This window comes from Hevea brasiliensis, chromosome 5 (genome assembly GCF_030052815.1).
Source record: "Hevea brasiliensis isolate MT/VB/25A 57/8 chromosome 5, ASM3005281v1, whole genome shotgun sequence".
Classification (NCBI taxonomy): Eukaryota; Viridiplantae; Streptophyta; class Magnoliopsida; order Malpighiales; family Euphorbiaceae; genus Hevea; species Hevea brasiliensis.
In genome coordinates this window covers 62,687,364-62,704,954 of record NC_079497.1, presented here as the reverse complement: position 1 = coordinate 62,704,954, position 17,591 = coordinate 62,687,364, and positions in this window count along the sequence as shown.

Below are 17,591 nucleotides of genomic sequence, written 5' to 3'. Positions count from 1 at the left end.
TATCAATGGACCTTTTCTATTACACATAAATATATTATGTAAACAAAAAGTGGAAATGCCTTTTATTAATAAAAATATGTACACGATACATACTAAATGATATGCTCTAGGGCATACTACTAACAATCTCCCACTAGCACTAGAGCCATTCATTACATTGTCTTAGACCTATCTTCTCAAGATGTCAGTCTAACTGAGTATGTGACATAGGCTTAGTGAATGGATCAGCTGGATTTTCAGCTGACGCTATTTTCTGCATGGCTACATCGCCTCGCCCAACTATTTCTCAGATAATGTGGTAGCGCCTTTCTATGTGTTTGGATTTCTGGTGAGACCTTGGTTCCTTAGCTTGTATGACTGCTCCATTATTGTCACAGTGTAATGGAACTGCTAACTCAATGGAAGGAACTACTGTAAGTTCTGTCACGAACTTCTTTATCCAAACAGCTTCCTTTGCAAGATCTCGATGCGAGAATATACTCAGCCTCTGTAGTGGAATCTGCAGTCGTGCTCTGTTTGGAACTCTTCCAACTGACTGCACCTCCATTATAAATGAACACATATCCAGAGGTAGACTTTCTATCATCGATATCTGATTGGAAATTAGAATCAGTATAACCATCCAATTGCAAGTCTCCACCTCCATAAATCAAGAATAAATCCTTAGTTCTTCTCAAGTACTTAAGAATATTCTTGACAGCTATCCAGTGTTCCAAACCTGGATTGGATTGATACCTGCTAGTCAAACTAACAGCATATGCGATATCTAGCCTAGTACACAACATTGCATACATTAAACTTCCAATAGCCGAAGCATATGGAATCCTGGCCATCTTATCTCTTTCTTCAGGTGTCTTTGGAGACATCTCTTTAGAAAGATGGATACCATGTCTCACTGGTAACAATCCTCTCTTGGAATCAAGCATGTTAAACCTCTTTAACACCTTTTCCAAGTATAGACTTTGGGATAAACCAATTATTCTTTTCGCTCTATCTCTATAGGTGCGAATTCCAAGAATATAGGTTGCCTCCCCTAAGTCTTTAATGGAGAATGTATTTGACAACCATACCTTTATAGTCGTCAACATACCTGTGTCATTACACATCAATAGTATGTCATCCACATATAAGACAAGGAAAGTGATAGCACTGTCACTAACCTTCTTATATACACATGGCTCATCCTCATTTTTGATAAAACCAAAGGATTTAATGGCTTCATCAAAACGGATGTTCCAAATCCTCGAAGCTTGTTTCAAACCATAAATGGATCGCTTTAGCTTGCATACCTTGGAACCATCTTGGGATTCAAATCCCCTAGGTTGTTCCATGAAAATGTTTTCTTCAATGTATCCATTGAGAAAAGCTGTTTTGACATCCATCTGCCAAATCTCATAATCATAGTATGCAGCTATTACTAATAAAATCCTAATTGATTTAAGCATGGCAACAGGCGAGAAAGTCTCCTCATAGTCGATTCCTTGCCTTTGGCGAAACCCTTTCACTACTAGTCTTGCCTTATAGGTCTCTACCTTTCCATCAGAACCAATTTTCTTCTTGAAAACCCATTTGTTCCCTATAGGTATAATACCTTCAGGTGGGTCAACAAGATCCCAAACTTGATTCTTATACATGGAATCAATCTCGGATTTCATAGCATCAATCCATTTTGAAGAGTTTATATCTGATATAGCTTCTTCATAGGTAATTGGATCATCTCCATGATCTACTTCTTCATGAGTAGACAACTCTTGTTCTTCTTCATGAAGAAAACCATATCTCACTGATGGGTGAGATACCCTGGTTGTTCTACGAGGAACAGCTGTAGATGTTTCATCAACGGGTATTGGTTGACTAGATGGATCTATATCCATTTGATCTGTTGGTTGGTCAGAATTCTCCAATTCTAACTCTATTTGCCTTCTTTTGCCTCCTTCTTGAACAAACTGTTGTTCAAGAAATGTGGCATCTCTACCTATCACAACCTTTTGTGAAGTAGGCAAATAAAAATAATATCCAAAACTATCTTTTGGATATCCAACAAATCGACCTTTTTCTGATATGGTCTCTAATTTATCAGTGTTCAGTTTTTTGATATAAGCTGGACAACCCCAAATCTTAACATGCTTAAGACTTGGTTTTCTTCCATGCCATATCTCATAAGGTGTGGAAGAAACTGATTTTGATGGAATCCTATTCAGAATATACAAAGCTGATTCTAATGCAAATCCCCAAAAGAAAATTGGCACATCAGTATATCTCATCATACTACGCACCATATCCAATAGGGTACGATTTCTCCTTTAAGATACACCATTCAGCTTTGGCGTTCCTGGAGGAGTCAGCTGAGAAACAATGCCATGCTCTCTCAAGTATTCATCAAATTCAGTACTCAAATATTCACCTCCACGATCTGATCGAAGAGCTTTAATATTCTTTCCTGTTTGATTTTCTACTTCAGATTTAAATTCTTTGAACTTTTCAAAAGATTCATGTTTGTATTTCATCAAATACAAATACCCAAACCTTGATTTATCATCAGTAAAGGTAATAAAATAATGAAAACCCCCTCCAGCCATTTCTTTAAATGGACCACATATATCACTATGTATTAGCTCCAAAATATTTTCAACTCTTAGCCCTTGTCCAACAAAGGGTGATCTAGTCATTTTACCCTGAAGGCAAGATTCACAAGTTGGAGTAGGCTCAGAGCCCAATGAGGATAGAATCCCCATTTTCTCCAATTTTGCAATCCTATCTTCTGCAACATGACATAACCTTAAGTGCCAAATATATTTTGAACTTGAGTTGGTTTTCACCATGGCATTGCATTAATTTAGATTGCTATACTCTGGGTAGTGGAAACACTTTGTTACTGGCAATGGAAACAATTTCCTGTTGGCAATGGAAACACTTTCCTGTTGGACGTGGAAACACTTTCTTACTGGCAATGGAAACACTTTCCTTTGCCTTTGTCAGCTTTGGTCTTTATTTTTCTGTTTAGCTATTTTCTTAGAAGGACCAGGAATCTGAGATTTCTTTTCCTTATTGACCTTCTTCTTGTTGGACTTTCCAGTAGAAGAAGATGCAATCAAAGCTACCTCTTTTCCTTTATTGCCTGGCAAATTCTTTTGAGCAATAACCAACATGTTGAGTAAACCAGCTAAGGTGCATTCCTATTTAGTCATATGGAAATTTGTCACAAAATTCCCAAAAGACTCAGGAAGGGACTGAAGGATCAAACCCGTCTGTAGTTGGAAATCCATGTTGAAGTCAAGATATTCCAACTGCTCAATCAGCTGAATCATCTTGTGGACATGATCCCCAACATTCTGTCCCTCAGACATCCTCATATGGAATAGCTGTCTAGATATCTCATACCTAGCATTCCTGCTGTGATCACCATACAACACTTGTAGGTGAAGGAGGATCTCACTTGCACTCTGCATGTTCTCATGTTGCTTCTGTAACTCATTACTCATGGAAGCAAGCATGTAACACTTAGCTCTCATATCATGCTCCTTCCACTTGTCCAAAGTATCATGTTCCTCTTGTGTGGCCTCTGGAGGTAAGGGACCAGGAACATTTGAATCTATAACATATCCTATATGTTTAAAGTTCAGGACAAGCTTCAAATTTCTTAGCCAATCAGACAGATTTGGTCCTGTTAACCTATTGTGATCAAGTATGCTTGCAAGGATATTGGATGGTGGTGGTTGTTTTGTGCTCATTTTTATCAGAAAATTAACTGCAGAAAATAATCAGATTAATTAGTAAATGTATCATGTAATTAACCAAAATGATTATGGTCTTTTAATCAAATTGGTCCTCCCACTAACTAAGCGAATCCTACACTTCCAAAGTAGGAAACGGAAATCCTAGTTGGATGGATTTCTAATGGGTGATTGAATTCTTATAATTCTATTGATCATCCTCAGGTACATCCATTATTGGAATTACAATAAACTATAAGTGAGCAACTCCTTGCCCATCACATCTCATGTGAGGTTCAATCCTTTACCTAGCCCCTAATGCTCAAAATCTCAGGTACATCCATTATTGACTTATCTTGCATTAGTTAAGTTGATCCCATTGAGCCAGTAATTATGTAAATAATTTTAATGTCCTCAGGTACATCCAATATTGGCCACCAAACCATTTACATATTTACAACATCTCATGCTTAACAATTATTCTTAAGAAAATCTCTTAAATTAATTGCATCTCATGCAACTATTTAAAATTTCTTAAAATAATTGCCCAAATGGAGGGCCTATGTTATAATTACTTTAATTATAGCATATCCAACTTAATCATTTGTTTGGAAGATTTTATGGTCATTCTAATTACTATTAAGGTCTCACTTTGCACATTATCCATTTAGCAAGCATATATCATATAATTGCATACATTCCCATACATCTCATGCATTCATGGATAAGCAGTAAATATGGTATGATCATGGACTTTCTAAGGGATTCAATTCTGAGCCACCAAGAATTGAATCAGGGCATTCCTAGGTGCATTTCATTCATTCATTTTACAAGAGTTGCTGAAGGAGTACATAATCAACACTTGATCTTGAATTCCTCCCACTGGTCCCACCAATGCTCTTAACCTCCTTGAACTTCTTGCAATCCAATATTACATAGTAATCCTTGGCATACCAAGGCGAATTTACAAGAACTTAAATAAATGAAATTACAACCCAAAAATTATTACAAACTTAATAATACATGCCCAAAATAAATTAAAATAAATTAATTAATTTACAATCCCAAAGAAATATAAAAGAAATAAATCCAATCACATTGGCCTTTTATAGTCCATGATCATCCATCATACATATCACTATTTAACAATTAAATAAAACATACATACTTAAATTAAATTGAATATCTCATATTCAACTTAAAAATCTAGATTTGAATATGATTCAAATAAATTTAAAAATTCAGATTTCAATCTCATTCAAACAAATTTAAAAATTCAGATTTGAATCACATTCAAACAACTTCAAAATTCAGATTTGAATCACATTCAAACATTTTTTAAAAAATCAGATTTGAATCACATTCAAACATTTTTTAAAAAATCAGATCTGAATTTTATTCAATCAATTTTAAAAAATCAGATTTAAATATGATTCAAACAAATTTAAAAATTCAGATTTGAATCACATTCAAACAACTTTTAAAATTCAGATTTGAATCACATTCAAACAATTTTTAAAATTTTTGATTTGAATCATAATTTAATTATGTGATTAAAAATCCTAATTAAACATTTTAATTAGTCATATGATGAACCTTTCATCATGCAACAATTGCAGAATTTAATAACAACCATGCGCACCATGATCTTCCAAAGCCATGCGCACCATGTTGGAGTTCATCAAGCATGCCGCCACACCTCTTGACCCAACCAGCAATGGATCAATCATCTCATGATCAAATCACACAATTAAATCATATAATAAACAATCTAAATGGCAAATATAGTGGCTCTGATACCAATTGAAGGAACGGAAGTTTATACCATTGAATTCAAAAATTTTCATCGAGGGTCACATGCATCATGCAAGATTTATTTTATCTGTTTGATTTCAATGATAAACAACATATTAAAACTCTTTTAATATGTTTCTGGATCTGTATTTTCCATTTAAGATTTTAAAATTAATCATATTAATTTTAGAACCCTAGATTAAATCATGAACGATTACACTAACCTCTTGATGCACTGCAGCGTGTCTGCGCCTTTGAGATTCGTCTTCAGGACACCAGATGTTGTCCCTCTAGCTTGTCCACACCAAGAACACCTATGGCAGCCCTTGAACAGCTTCTAAAGCCTTTTCTATTAATTAGAAATTCAAGTTCTACCTTTTAAGAGATTAGAGATGTAAACAGGACACTAGAAATAATTTCTAGTGTTCTTAATTCAAGAGATTGATGGCTAATCTCTTTGAATTGATGAGAGATGAAGAAGAATAGAGGGAGGGCTGCAAAATGGCGTGACCAAGGAGTGTGGCTGCTGGTTGTTTTTATTTTCTCATAACAACACTTAAATAGCTAGGTTAACACATTAAACCCTTACCACATATCACCCTTTAATTAGCTCTAGGTTTAAGTGACCCAATCACATTGTGCCAAGTGTTAAACCTATATGTAATCTTGATTTTAATCATCTTACATGATTAAAAAACATTTGGCAAGCTTAAGTGTTATGCCATGTGTCACCATCTCTTGGTGCCACGTGTCACACTGCAAAATGACCAAAATGCCCCTGTGTCTTAATTTTGAGTTCTCAACCCAAAATAATTATTTTTCTTCTTCTAATTAATTTATATCAAATATAAATTAATTAATTAATCTCTATTAATTAATTTATCATTAATTAAATTCATATTTAAACACTTTAAATATAATTTTAACTTATATTATACATCCAATAATCTAGATTTGGTTTCAAGTCATGCTAGGGACTTTGCAAACTAATTGCAAACCAAACCTATTTAATTAATCAATTAAACTCTTTAATTAATTAATTAAATCATATTTAATTAGGTGATAACTTGTGCATGTGTGTGACTTACTAGGCTCATCACTAATTGGCAATGAGATATGATATCAACTCTTAATATCATCAGAACTCTTTCTTACCGTAAATGATTTCTCTAAATCATTTTATGAACCTCATGGACCATGGTTAACACCTAGCATAGCATGCCATGGCCACCCAATTAGTAATAAGGTTTACCTTATATGAACCTATAATCATATGTTACCATGCACTAGAATCTCTCTGTTACAAAATCCCAACTCAAGCTGGAGTCATGGTTTATGTCAAACTCCATTTGCTATGAATATTATGTTCTCTTTTAATTCTAGTTCTTGATTAAAAAGATTTTCTCATCAGAAACTCTTTTCTGAATAAATCTATCTGTCCTGGCCAGGAACTTGAAACATGAAGAACAATTAAATGAACATAGGATTTTATCTCTATTTACTTAGAGGAACATATTCCATCTTAATCAACACCTACCTCCATATATAACTAGTAGGAGCCAACACATGCCCATATACCCGTACACAGTACAAGTATGAAAGTAGTATCAAACTCAAACTACCTATATACAAGATAACTGTGCTATCTCAGGTTTAAAGATTATATGCACTGATATGATTTATGACAAAACATTGACAAGAGTAAACCTCATGTGCTTGTCATAAGTGTCACTGGTTCGGCCTACTTATCATTTATAAGTGCCTATCATGTTTGTTATATGGCATGAGACTCACCATTCCATCTTATTTATATCTCATATAAATAACTTGGGAACAAACATGAATACAATCTTTCTAGATAAGTCATGTCCTTATTATGAAGTATCCTCGATTGTGAACCTATTTATGAATTTAATTAATGAGAAATTAATTAATAGAGATTAATTAATTAATTTATATTTGATATAAATTAATTAGAAGAAGAAAAATAATTATTTTGGGTTGAGAACTCAAAATTAAGACACAGGGGCATTTTGGTTATTTTGCAGTGTGAAACGTGGCACCATGAGATGGTGACACATGGCATAACACATAAGCTTGCCAAATGTTTTTTAATCATGTAAGATGATTAAAATCAAGATTACATATAGATTTGACACTTGGCACAATGTGATTGGGTCGCTTAAACCTAGAGCTAATCAAAGGGTGACATGTGGCAAGGGTTTAATGTGTTAACCTAGCTATTTAAGTGTTGTTATGAGAAAATAAAATACAACCAGCAGCCACACTCCTTTGTCACACCATTTTGCAGCCCTCCCTCTATTCTTCTTCATCTCTCATCAATTCAAAGAGATTAGCCATCAATCTCTTGAATTAAGAACACTAGAAATTGTTTCTAGTGTCCTGTTTACATCTCTAATCTCTTAAAAGGCAGAACTTGAATTTCTAATTAATAGAAAAGGCTTTAGAAGCTGTTCAAGGGCTGCCATAGGTGTTCTTGGTGTGGACAAGCTAGAGGGACAACATCTGGTGTCCTGAAGACGAATCTCAAAGGCGCAGACACGCTGCAGTGCATCAAGAGGTTAGTGTAATCGTTCTTGATTTAATCTAGGGTTCTAAAATTAATCTGATTAATTTTAAAATCTTAAATGGCAAATACAGATCCAAAAATATATTAAAAGAGTTTTAATATGTTGTTTATCATTGAAATCAAGTAGATAAAAATAAATCTTGCATGATGCATGTGACCCTAGGTGAAAATTTTTGAATTCAATGGAATAAACTTGTGTTTTTCACGCTTCCGTTCCTTCACGGTTTAGGCATTTCTGGGCTAGATTGAGTCCATACTATGCATTGTATTTGTAAGAGTCAAGGTGACACTAATGCAAATCTGTTGTCTTTGTTAAATAGGATATGGACCCTTCATCTCAGAGGGCAGTTGAGGAGGAAGTGGAGAGTCATGCTCCACCTACAGCAGCTGAGACTGGAGGCAGGGGAGAACCTGCTCCACCAGCTCCAGCAGAGCCTGCTCTGCCTCCACAGGCCACGTTCCAGCAAATGGTCGAATTCTTCAGACAAATGGCTGGGGTAATGCCACCACCACCACCACCTCCATAGCAGAAATCACACCTTGAAAGATTGAGAAAATTTGGAGCAGTGGATTTCTTTGGCAAGAGAAAAGATTATTTTGTTGCAGCCAAAAATTGGTTGAACAGAACAGGAAGGGTTTTAAAACAACTCCACTGTACTCCAGAGCAAAACTTAGAAGCTGCAGTATCTCTATTGCAAGATGATGCATATGAATGGTGGGATCCAAAGTGAAGTACAAATGTAAGTAATAACTTGGGACTTCTTCCTCTCAGAATTCAAGAAGAAATATATGGGTAGTGCATACTTGGAAGAGAGAAGAAGAGAGTTCATTAATTTGAGGCAGAGACAGCTGACAGTGTCAGAGTATAAAAAGGAATTTGTCAGACTGAGTCGTTATGGAAGGGAGATAGTCCCTAATGAAGCCGAAAGGTGTAAGAGATTTGAAGAGGGATTAAATGACAACATAAAGATCATGATTACTACCTTGGGAATCACAAACTTCACCAAGTTAGTGGAAGCTGCAATAAAAGTTGAAAAGGTTAGAATAAGTGAGCAGACCAGAAGAGAGAGACAGCAGAAGAGGGGCCTAGGTCAGTCTAGTTCATCTCCTGCACCTGGAAAGAAGTTTAAGGGTCCAACTGCACTGAGTTCAGGTCCACCACAAAGTCAGGGTCAGACCCAAGGGCCCAGGCCATAGTTCACCCCTAGGAGAGGTCAGTCCATACCATCAGTGGGTAGCTCTCCAGGGACAGGGTTCAAGGGACCAGCCCCAGCATCTTCTACATGTCCACATTGTCTGAATTGGCATAAGGGGGAGTGTTGGAAAGTGACTGGTGCCAGCTTAAGGTGTGGGTCGATAGAGCATCAGTTGAGGAACTGTCCACGTAGAACTACTACAGCTGCTCCAACACAAGCAGATAGACCTGCTCCTACACCACAAAGGGGTAGGAAATTTGGCAAATCTGAGGCAATGGGACAATCATAGAGACCTGCATCTGCGCCAACACAGAGGCCTGAGGGCAGGCCACCTGCCAGAGCTTATGCCATGAGAGCTCAGGAGGAGCAAGATGCCCCGGACATCATCAGGGGTACGTTCTCCCTCTACAATACATCTGTGCATGCATTGGTGGATCTAGGATCCACTCATTCATACATCTGCATCAACCTACCCGTAGAAAGGGGGATGCTAGTAGGAGAGAGTGACCAAGACATCCTGGTCACTAATCCACTGGGCCACAGTGTAATGGTGAACAAAGTGTACAAGGGTTGCCCGTTAAGGATTCAAGGGTATGAATTCTTGGCATACTTGATTGAGTTACCTTTCCATGAGTTTGATGTGATTTTGGGAATGGACTGGTTGCCACGTCATCAAGCAATGGTTGTGTCACACCTTATCCCTCTGTAAGGCATAACATGATCTCGTAGAATACCTAATGAACTACCAAACTTCACCTACCGATAATTCATTAAGTACATTACAAGGGATTTTAAAACTATTTTCTTGCATTTTGGAAGTGGTGAACATTTTGGTAGGAATTAAAAGAATTTATTCAAAGCTTATAAACTAGTAAAAATTTTTGTCAATTTTAATTTTACCGTAAATTTTATAAAAATTTTGACAGAGTTTCGTTTGTATTTGGAGAAAACAGTTCTTCAAATACCTGAGAAAAACACTTCCAAAAATTTTTCACAACTCCCAACCACCAAATAATTTCAAGTCAACTCAATTTAATCCACTTCAAAAATAATTCCACAATCCAATCAAAGTTTATCATCTCAAAATATTTTATAACTTCATTCACAGTGCATAAAATAGGAAATTCACAAATACAAATCTTAAATTACAAAAAGAAGTTCCGAAAATAATATTATTACAATTTATTATACAACTGCTCAACTTTACTTTGATACATAAAACATTACAATATTTACATCAAAATTAACTATAAGTGTATAAAATAATACCCGTGCAAAAAGACCAGTGTAGTCCTCAATATCAGTAGCAGCTCACTCTGCTACTTTCTCTTTGCTCTTATCTGCGACAGCAAAATAAGCTATCGCTGAGTATAAAAATACTCAGTGGTGCACAATAAAAATTTTAAATAAAATGCATAAATCATTTATTAACAAAACATAATCTAGATATTTCTCAATCACATTTCGCAAATTATCAAAACTCATAATAACACAATTTAGTCGAATAATTTAATAAATACAGTGTTGCCAACCCATACACAACTTAAGTAATGACACAAAATTTTCGATCAATGCCGCGTTGTACACTACGACAAAGCAATCTACAACCCCAGTAATCAAAATCAATGAGGGAGGTGGCTAGCTAGCTAATGAGTACTCATTCGATCTACAACATCAACTGGTAAACTAGAGAGGGAGGAAAATAATCGATCTCACCTCATAAATGGAGGAGGAATAATAAGGCACTGTCATGCTAAGTGTGAAAACAAAATCAATTCAAAACAATTTAATCAAATAGTTTGTGAGAAATTTGATCAAATTTCAAATTCATAATTATGATCATAAAGTGGCAACACAATACATAATTAATCACAGAAGTCAAATTTTCGAGAATAAAATATTTAAATAAGAAATATTGTGCACAGACCTGACGTGAGTCGCCTCCAGGCCTTGACTCAGTCTCTCAGAGCTTCCAAGTCTTTTACAGCTAAAACACACAATTTCACAGTGTTTCAGTACCATAACTTAGCATAAATCCAAAAATAAATTTAACTTCAATTTTACCTAGCTCTAATGTGCTAAATTCGACGTTCTCGAAATTTTTGTGTTTCGAGTTATTATTCACTATACTATTTAAGTCAAATTGTTGACTTTCTAAGGCTTAATAGGTATGGGAATTCCAACTTCACCCACATACCACATTTTGGTCGCCAAACTTGTTGGTTTTGGTCATTTTCTCAAAACTTAAGTCTTTTAGGCAAAATTGCCAAATTTTCAATTTTGGTGTCTAAGGTTGCACTGTTCCATTGATCACTTTTCTGTTGAAATTTGGCAAAACTTCCTCCATTGAAAATATTCCCTATTGTCTTAAGTTTATTCTCCTTTTTGAATCACTCCAATTGGAGTTTTTTAGCTCAAGTTATATCCAAATTACGGTTACTGTTTATGCTGCAGATTTTAGTTCTGGCATATTATTAATCCAACTTCGTTCAATAATTTGATCAAGTTAAGCTCATAATTTGGTCTAATTTTCTTCATATGAAATGTTCTACTATGCCTTAGGTTTCCATCGGTTCAAGAAGCACCTAAATCAGAGTTTTCTAAAGAGATTTATAGCCATTGAAACTTTACTGTTCATATGATAAATTTGCAGTTCTGCAGGTTCAGTAATTCAACTTTGCTCAGTAATTTGATTGGGTTAATGGCATAATTTGGGTTTTTGTTCTTCATGAAAGTTTTAGACCTATATCTCGACTAACCACTGGTAAAATTTCAGATTATTTTGACTTGCATAGCTCAAGTTATGACCAAATGAACAAACACTGTTCATTTGGTCAGTTTGTGCAGGGCAGCCTACAATTTTCCAACTTTGGTCAATTTGTTCACTAGGTTTTAGTCACTTTTTGGCATGCTTCCTAAATAAAAATTGTGCCATTTAGTGCCTATTTTCATTCCCAATTGGTCTTATACCAATTGGACTTGTAAAATTTCATTTTTGGTCCCTCAAAGTTGACTTGGTCATGCTACAGCAGCATGACCACACTCCCTCCGAATTTGACTTTAATTTCAACACTTCTAACACACTTAATTAGGTCACAAATGACCATTTCTCACTTCACATTAGGTCAAAGACACCATTTACAAATTTCTCCAAATTTTTGCCTCAAAACCCTAGGTCTCAAACCCTAACCACACTAATCCATTGCAATTAACTAATTCAAAGCATATAAACACAATCTTTCAACTCATTCAAGCATCTTAACATGTTTAACTCAATCAAACTAATGCAAATCACTCTCCCCTCCTTGCTGGCCGAATTTTAGTTTAGTCCCTCATACATATTTTTTTTTTCATTTTAAGCTTATTTACAAGTTCTTGATGCCATACATACACTAATTAAACTAAAAATTTAAAGTTTGCATTACTAACCTTAGGTGAAGTCTTTGATCTTCACTTCCTCTAAATTTTCTTCAATTCTTTTATGACAAATCTTCCTCTCAAGTGATTAAATCAAGTTTTTGTAAAGCAAGTATGGAAGAAGTTGAGATTTAGTGAGGGTTTCAAAGCTTGAGTGCAAGCTTTAATGGAGTTAGCAATGGTGAGGGAGAGAGAGAGATGGGAGACGTCCACTTTAGGAAGAAGAAGGACTTTTGGTTTTTTTTTTTTTTTTCTTTTCCTTTCCTCCTTTTATGTCTTATGAAAGACCAAAAATCAATTTAATTAAATATATTAAGTATTATTTTTTTATGGCATCATGCATGAGGTCATGCACGATGTCATCACCTTTTGACTTTTCCATTTTCTCCCTTTTTTTTCTATTAGTTCTTTAATTTAATTCTCGATTTCAAAATTTTCTTTTCTCCGATTTTATTTGACAGTTAGGTCAGGAGTCAGCTCTTGGGGTCAATTGACCAAATTGCCCCTCGTCGGTTCATCCTGGTCTGCAAATAATTTAATATTTCTTTCGGCTCCCAGACCTAATTATTTGAATGGCTTAACAATTCTTTTTCATGATTTTCTCTTTTCCATTGTGTTCATAATGGTCCTAAGGACCGCAGCATCACATTTTATGGTTCAAAATTTGAGTTTAAAATGGCTTCGCAGTCATTCCCGAGACGGTTACCCATCGCTGTGACTCTCGACTCGTTTAACCTCTTATGTTCTGTTTTTCTTATTTATACTTAACTAATAGGCAATTACTAATTATTTGTATTTATGGCTTTTTTAGTTGTCTTAAGTGTGGTTCTAATCCCCTTAATTGTCCGGGCCGACACCGGTCACCGGAACAGTGAAATATACCAGGCTATACAAATAGGGGTGTTACAGGTTGATTGTAAACTGAAGAGGATTTCTTTGAAAACTCCTGAGGGTAATGAGATTACAGTTGTGGGGGAAAGGACAGATTTCTTGTCCAATGTCATTTCAGCCACAGTTGCAAGAAAACTGACGAGAAAAGGCTGTGAAGCCTACCTAGCACATGTGGTGGATATTAGGCAGGCTAAGCCAGATCTGTGTGACATACCCATAGTAAGAGACTTCCCAAATGTGTTCCCTGAAGAATTGCCTGGCTTGCCCCCAGAAAGGGAAGTTGAATTTGCTATTGAGATACTGTCTGGTACAGCACCAATCTCTATTGCTCCTTATAGGATGGCACCCACATAATTGAAAGAACTGAAAATCTAGTTACAGGAGTTACTGGATAAGGGGTTCATACGCCCCAGTGTGTCACCATGGGGAGCTCCAGTGCTGTTTGTGAAAAAGAAGGATGGGACTTTGAGGTTGTGCATCTATTACCGGCAGTTGAATAAAGTGACTGTGAAGAATAAATATCCGTTGCCTATAATTGATAATCTGTTTGATCAGTTGAAGGGAGTAGGAGTATTTTCCAAAATTGATCTCAGATCAGGGTATCATCAGTTGAGGGTGAAGGATGCAGATGTGCCAAATACTGCATTCAGGACCCGGTATGGGCATTATGAGTTTCCGGTGATGCCCTTTGGCCTAACAAATGCACCAGCAGCATTCATGGACCTTATGAACCGTATCTTCCATCCATACCTATATCGGTTCGTAGTGGTCTTTATTGATGATAATTTGGTGTATTCCAAGACCAAGGAAGAACATGATGAACATTTGAGGATTGTTCTGCAAATCCTGAGAGAAAAGAAGCTGTATGCTAAGCTGTCCAAGTGTGACTTTTGGTTCAATGAGATTGCATTCCCTGGACACATAGTGTCAACTGATGGGATTAGAGTGGATCCTAAGAAAATAGAAGCAGTGATAGAATGGAAGCCTCCCAGAAATACAACTGAGATTAGAAGTTTCTTGGGGCTAGCTGGGTATTACAGAAGATTTGTGAAGGGATTTTCGTTAATAGCTACTCCAATGACCAAGTTGTTACACAAGAATGTCAGATTTGACTGGAATGACAAGTGTCAGGCTAGTTTTGAGAAGTTGAAGGCTATGTTGACAGAGGCACCAGTATTAACACAACCAGTTTTGGGAAAGGACTTTGTGGTCTACAGTGATGCCTCTCATAATGGGCTAGGATGTGTATTGATGCAAGAGGATAAGGTGGTCACTTATGCTTCTAAGCAGCTAAGGCCACATGAACAGAATTACCTTACCCATGATCTAGAACTTACAGCAATTATCTTCGCACTGAAGATATTGAGGCACTACTTATATGGTGAAAAGTGCTACATTTACATAGACCACAAGAATCTGAAATACTTGCCAACTTAGAAAGAGCTTAACCTTAGACAGAGGCGATGGATTGAGTTCCTGAAGGACTATGATTGTGTAATTGACTACCATCCTGGGAAGGCAAATGTAGTTGCAGATGCTTTGAGTAGAAAATCCATCACAGCTTTGAGATCATTGAATGCCCGTCTATCCTTTGCTTGAGATGGAGCTATTTTGGCTGAGTTGCAAGTGAGGCCAAACCTGCTACAGCAGATTTTAGATGGGTAAAAGGTAGATGAGAAATTAATGACTACTGTGAGTAAAATCTCAGAAGGGAAAGCAACTGACTATGAGATGAAAGCAGATGGGTGTATGTACTACAAAGGATGAGTATGTGCACCAGGTGATGGGGAATTGAAAGCCAGTATTCTAAAAGAGGCACACACCAGTGTTTATGCTATGCACCCAGGAAGTACAAAAATGTATCATGATCTGAAACTTCATATTGGTGGCCTGGTATGAAAAAGGACATAGCTAACAATGTGACTAAATGCTTGACATGTCAGCAAGTCAAGGCAGAACATCAAGTTCCATCGGGTTTGCTACAGCCTATGCGCATACCTGAATGGAAATGGGATCGGGTCACCATGGATTTCGTAAGTGGTCTGCCTCTCACCCAGAAGAAGCATGATGCAGTATGGGTGACAGTAGATAGATTGACGAAGTCAGCACACTTTCTGCCAGTAAGGACTGACTACTCATTAGAGAAGTTAGCAGAATTGTATATCAATGACATAGTTAGACTGCATGGAATTCCACTTTCTATCATATCTAATCGAGACCCAAGGTTTACATCGAGATTTTGGAAGAAGTTGCATGAGTCCTTGGGTACACAACTCCACTTCAGCACAGCTTTCCATCCTCATACGGATGGGCAATCAGAAAGAGTAATCCAGGTAAACAATTAAACCAATTGAACTAATACAAATATTGAATTGAAATGATAATAATAACATGAAATATATGTCAGGTCCTTGAGGATATGCTGAGGAGTTGTGTCATTGAGTTTGAGGGAAGTTGGGATAGATACCTCCCACTAGCAGAATTTGCATACAACAATAGCTACCAAGCTAGTATCCAAATGGCCCCGTATGAAGCACTGTATGGGAGGAAATGTAGAACTCCAGTGTGCTGGACTGAATTAGGTGAAGATAAACTGGTAGGGCTAGACCTAGTGAAACAGACTGAGGAGAAGGTAAAACTAATAAAAGCCAATCTAAAGGTTGCCTCAGACAGACAAAAATCCTATGCCGACTTGAAGAGAAAAGAAATAGAATATGCGGTTAGCTATAATGCGTTCCTCAAGGTGTCACCGTGGAATAAGGTACTAAGGTTTGGAAGAAAAGCTAAGTTAAGCCCTAGGTTCATTGGCCCATATGAAGTCATTGAACGTGTGGGACCAGTGGCCTATAGGCTAGCTTTACCACTAGAGCTGGACAAGATCCACAATGTGTTCCACGTATCAATGTTAAGAAGATACCGCTCAGATCCTTCACATGTCATCTCCATGGAATAAATTGAAGTACAACCGGATTTGACATATGAAGAAGAACCCATACGGATCTTGGCTCGGGAAGTGAAAGAGTTGAGAAATAAGCAGATTCCACTGGTGAAAGTGTTTTGCAGGCACCACAACACCGAGGAGGCAACTTGGGAAAGTGAAGAGATGATGAGGCAATAATTCCCTCAACTATTTGCATTAGGAAAATTTTGAGGAAGAAATTTAAATTAGAGGAGAAGAGTTGTAACACCCTCCCTGTCACACCCTACCCCTTTGTAAGGCATAACATGATCCCGTAGTATACCTAATGAATTACCAACTCCGTCTACTGATAATCCATTAAATACACTACAAGGGATTTTAAAAACTTTTCTTACTTCTTTACATGGTGAGCACTATTTACAGTGTGAAAGACTTTGGTGAATCAAGTGAAACAACTAACTCATTTGATTTATTTGGAGTATCTCAGAAAATTTTGGCAAGGTGCCATTTGTATTTTGGACAAAACATTGAGGTTTCTATGTTAGAATGCCAAGAAAATGCTTAGAAAAATTTGTCAATCGGTACAAACAATTTTAGTCTGTTAAGCCAAACGGAGGGCATTTTGGTTATTTTGTCTTTAGAGATGATTTTTGGCCAACTTGTCTAGTTAAGTAAATAATTATTATGACATAATATGTGAATAAATATTGCTAAAAATTAAATTGAAATTTAGTAGACCAGAAAAGGAAAGAAAATTAAAGGAATTAGAATTATGACATCATTATGATGTCATTAAAAATCGTCCCACCCAATCAAACTTCGACACATGGCATTAACTTATTTAAAATGACTTAATGGGCAGAAAAAAAGAAAGAAAAATCAGTTGCTTCTTCAACCTTTGGGCAGCCAAAAAAACGTGGAGAGAGAGAGAGAGGAAGGAAAACTCCATTAAAGCTTTTCCAAGCTTTGGTTCACCCATCAAACTACCTCAAAACCCTAGCCTCCCTTCACAAGAACTCATCCTCACACCTAGAGCAAGCTTTGGACAGCAAAAAGAAGGGAAGAAAGTG